This window comes from Schistocerca piceifrons, unplaced genomic scaffold (assembly GCF_021461385.2).
Source record: "Schistocerca piceifrons isolate TAMUIC-IGC-003096 unplaced genomic scaffold, iqSchPice1.1 HiC_scaffold_640, whole genome shotgun sequence".
NCBI classification, from domain to species: Eukaryota; Metazoa; Arthropoda; class Insecta; order Orthoptera; family Acrididae; genus Schistocerca; species Schistocerca piceifrons.
This window is the reverse complement of record NW_025728884.1, coordinates 22501-27500: the sequence shown is the minus strand read 5'-3', so window position 1 is coordinate 27500 and position 5000 is coordinate 22501. Positions and strand designations below refer to the sequence as shown.

Here is a 5000-nt window from a genome sequence, read left to right as displayed (position 1 = left end):
TGACAGCACGAAGGATGTCACGCGACTAGTTAGCAGGCTAGAGTCTCGTTCGTTATCGGAATTAACCAGACAAATCGCTCCACCAACTAAGAACGGCCATGCACCACCACCCACCGAATCAAGAAAGAGCTATCAATCTGTCAATCCTTCCGGTGTCCGGGCCTGGTGAGGTTTCCCGTGTTGAGTCAAATTAAGCCGCAGGCTCCACTCCTGGTGGTGCCCTTCCGTCAATTCCTTTAAGTTTCAGCTTTGCAACCATACTTCCCCCGGAACCCAAAAGCTTTGGTTTCCCGGAGGCTGCCCGCCGAGTCATCGGAGGAACTGCGGCGGATCGCTGGCTGGCATCGTTTATGGTTAGAACTAGGGCGGTATCTGATCGCCTTCGAACCTCTAACTTTCGTTCTTGATTAATGAAAACATACTTGGCAAATGCTTTCGCTTCTGTTCGTCTTGCGACGATCCAAGAATTTCACCTCTAACGTCGCAATACGAATGCCCCCGCCTGTCCCTATTAATCATTACCTCGGGTTCCGAAAACCAACAAAATAGAACCGAGGTCCTATTCCATTATTCCATGCACACAGTATTCAGGCGGGCTTGCCTGCTTTAAGCACTCTAATTTGTTCAAAGTAAACGTGCCGGCCCACCGAGACACTCAATAAAGAGCACCCTGGTAGGATTTCAACGGGGTCCGCCTCGGGACGCACGAGCACGCACGAGGCGGTCGCACGCCTTCGGCTCGCCCCACCGGCAGGACGTCCCACGATACATGCCAGTTAAACACCGACGGGCGGTGAACCAACAGCGTGGGACACAAATCCAACTACGAGCTTTTTAACCGCAACAACTTTAATATACGCTATTGGAGCTGGAATTACCGCGGCTGCTGGCACCAGACTTGCCCTCCAATAGATACTCGTTAAAGGATTTAAAGTGTACTCATTCCGATTACGGGGCCTCGGATGAGTCCCGTATCGTTATTTTTCGTCACTACCTCCCCGTGCCGGGAGTGGGTAATTTGCGCGCCTGCTGCCTTCCTTGGATGTGGTAGCCGTTTCTCAGGCTCCCTCTCCGGAATCGAACCCTGATTCCCCGTTACCCGTTACAACCATGGTAGGCGCAGAACCTACCATCGACAGTTGATAAGGCAGACATTTGAAAGATGCGTCGCCGGTACGAGGACCGTGCGATCAGCCCAAAGTTATTCAGAGTCACCAAGGCAAACGGACCGGACGAGCCGACCGATTGGTTTTGATCTAATAAAAGCGTCCCTTCCATCTCTGGTCGGGACTCTGTTTGCATGTATTAGCTCTAGAATTACCACAGTTATCCAAGTAACGTGGGTACGATCTAAGGAACCATAACTGATTTAATGAGCCATTCGCGGTTTCACCTTAATGCGGCTTGTACTGAGACATGCATGGCTTAATCTTTGAGACAAGCATATGACTACTGGCAGGATCAACCAGGGAGCTGCGCCAACTAGAGCTGAGCAGCCGGCCGCCCGGGAGTGTGTCCCGGGGGCCCGCGCGAACACGCAAGCGTCCGCTCAATCATTCTGCAAACAGGAGGAGGCTGAGCTCCCCTGCACAATACACCTCGAAACCCTCTCAGGTCCCGGCGGCGCGCAGCGCCGTCCCAAGTACTTGGTCGGGTTCGAGAGAGGCGCAATCGCCCGGAGTTAGGCGAGTAGACGCTTTCGGTGCGACCACCCGTGCTCCCAACTGAGCTTGCCGCTGCCGACAGAGGCCCGGGAGCGTGCTGTCGTGGCATTGCCGGCGGGAGACAACACGCGCCACCTACGGTGACCGGCAGCTCCAACGCCAGCGCCACAGAAGGACAAAAGCCCCACTTGGGTGCCGAAGCGAACTCTCCCAGCACAGCGCACGCGCCAACACATCCGCACAGCTGCGATACAAACCACCAGCGAGAACCGCTGGGGCGACCGAGCAGCAGACGGCGTCGCGGCGCCGAGCGCCGGGCGGCGGCGCATCCTCAACGCACACAGTCCTCAATCGGACCAGCACACTGAAGATGTCCACCGCGCTTCGCACCGGGCCCGCGAGGACCTACTTTGGCCGCACGGCGCCGCGCGCAGGGTGCGCCGGCGCGCAGCTGCGACGCCTGCCGCGTCCGTCGGCCGGCGCGCCTGCCACTGGCCGCCCCCACCAGCCGGCTGTAGCGCGTGCGCCCACGCACCGCGCGGCCAGCACGCCGGGAGGCGCCCCCTCACCGGCCGGGGACGGTCCCACCCAGCCACCACCGCGTATCGCTTCACACCCAGATGCCGTTCAGTTTCATCGGCATGGTGGGTATCGCTGGAACAACCGGTTAGTACCTCAACCTATCGTCGCCATCACCGATTCACCCCTAGCGAGAACAACCGCACCACAACGGGTTACCATTTCTTCATTTGCGTAACTTCACCAGAAAACGTAGGCGTCCATCGCCATTAGCAACTTCAACGATTATTGCATGCCTGTGTCAGGTGTCACGCCACACTACGTCTGCCCACATACACGCAACAAAATGTGCACGCCTAGACAATACGTGGAAGGTGGCCCCCGTACGTATGCGATGTCCATTGCTCGAACGACTGTCAACCGGCCTCTGTAGCATGTCGCAGATATGGAACGCGGTGCACCATGCTATCACGGTGTTTGAGGAGAGACGACTAGGTCCGAATACATCAACACACAGCTCATGCTGATCGCCATCCACGGCGTCCGTTCCTCCCACACGTCTCTATGGCGTACCACACTGCAATCCAGCTCTCATAGGGAGACGACACGTAGCTGCGTGCACAATATTTGCACTGTATGGTCCGCCGTTTTTGGGCGCAGTCGTTGTACGGTCACACATGTGCCACGATGTATCATTCAGTACATAAGGACGAATGTGCAGTACAGATTGTGGTTCACGCGTACGACATCAGCGGACAGTTGACACAGGCCGCACCACAACGTAGCCTGCGTACGTCGCATGCGAAGGGCATTGAACATGCAAACTTGTCACCAACCAGCTTGCGAAGGCAGGGGGCAAGGTGGGGACGTGGGGACGTGGGGAGGGGTGGGGGGGGGGGGGGGCGGCATGTACGTCCTGCTGCCATCCACATTACAGTGTACAGCAGGAGCATGTGGAAAGTCAGCAAGACTTGCAAGGTGTTTAACATGAAGCGATACACAGGGGAGCGGGCAGTGCGAGTAGCGAACTATATTGCGAGGGTTGCGGGTGGGCAACACTACACTAATTGAACGAGTCGTATAACAATTACAGAGCAGGTTTAGGCGACAACGTGGGTTACGTTAGCGGACAACGTGGGTTACGTTAGCGGACAACGTGGGTTACGTTAAGGCACAACATGGGTTACGTTAAGGCACAACATGGGTTACGTTAAGGCACAACATGGGTTACGTTAGGGCACAACATGGGTTAGGTTAGGGGACAACATGGGTTAGGTTAGGGGACAACATGGGTTAGGTTAGGGGACAACATGGGTTAGGTTAGGGCACAACATGGGTTAGGTTAGGGCACAACATGGGTTAGGTTAGGGCACAACATGGGTTAGGTTAGGGCACAACATGGGTTAGGTTAAGGCACAACATGGGTTAGGTTAAGGCACAACATGGGTTAGGTTAAGGCACAACATGGGTTAGGTTAAGGCACAACATGGGTTAGGTTAAGGTACAACATGGGTTAGGTTAAGGTACAACATGGGTTAGGTTAAGGTACAACATGGGTTAGGTTAAGGTACAACATGGGTTAGGTTAAGGTACAACATGGGTTAGGTTAAGGTACAACATGGGTTAGGTTAAGGTACAACATGGGTTAGGTTAAGGTACAACATGGGTTAGGTTAAGGTACAACATGGGTTAGGTTAAGGTACAACATAGGTTAGGTTAAGGTACAACATAGGTTAGGTTAAGGTACAACATAGGTTAGGTTAAGGTACAACATAGGTTAGGTTAAGGTACAACATAGGTTAGGTTAAGGTACAACATAGGTTAGGTTAAGGTACAACATAGGTTAGGTTAAGGTACAACATAGGTTAGGTTAAGGTACAACATAGGTTAGGTTAAGGTACAACATAGGTTAGGTTAAGGTACAACATAGGTTAGGTTAGGTTAGGTTACACGTTGTTGTAAGGAAAGGTGTAGGGGGGGGGGGGGCGGGGGCGGCAGGTTCCTTGATAGTGATTATAGTAAGTGAATGCTTGTGACATGATCAGATTTGTCACGTCAGGATGCACCTTTGGCTTATTAGAGGCGGCGCTCCAATTCTATGCTTGTGTGAGACCTGTGTCTTTGACTCATGTCATTGTTTGTGCGCTGTGACAGGAGGTACTATTGTGATGTTGGGTGCACCGTTGTATAGGACATGTGTGGGTGTTGGTGCCTGGTCTGCGCAATGGTGGATGTCGAAAGGCTGGGATATTGTATTTTCCGCATGGACCTCCTGGTCTGGTTGTGATAGTGTGGATTGTGTAATGTGGCGGAGAAGATGCACTGGATGTTGTTCCATGCTGGTGCTTACATATTGTATGTGCGCCCGTTAGAAGCAGAGAGTGGTGCGTGATCAGAGTGTCTGGCTGACGTGTGGTTCCCATTGTGGGCAGACTCTTTCAGCATGTATACGGACAGTTGTGTATATTTGCTGTAGTTTGATGGCTCTGCATTGATTACTAATCAGCGCCGTGTGTACGGGTAATCTGGTTCCAGTCCAAAATGTTCCATCTGTGTACATTAGTGACAAAGACTCTCCCCATGCAGTGGGGCTCGGTCTGTTATAGCTCTTCCGCGTAATATATTTGCCCCACGTTTTTGCGACTGCGAGTGCGAGTGCAACGCGCATGGGGACCGACATGCTGATGGCTCGGTATCGGACGCCGTACAGTGAGCAACGCGATCGCGTCTCTCGCTCGTAAGTGGTACAGGTCGCGGCTCATGTATAGGGACAGCGGGAATGTCGCATATTGGAAATAACTCTTCATGAAACGCAAG

The 5000-nt window shown here is 53.4% G+C and overlaps 1 non-coding gene across 1 annotated transcript in view; it reads right to left on the bottom strand.

The window, feature by feature from the left end:
- LOC124764804 overlaps nucleotides 1-1472 on the bottom strand; it is a 1909-nt gene extending 437 nt beyond the window's left edge. The window contains exon 1 of the ribosomal RNA XR_007012801.1: nucleotides 1-1472. This exon is cut by the window's left edge and continues 437 nt beyond it. This is a non-coding gene — a ribosomal RNA (small subunit ribosomal RNA).
- Nucleotides 1473-5000: the final 3528 nt, after the last annotated feature.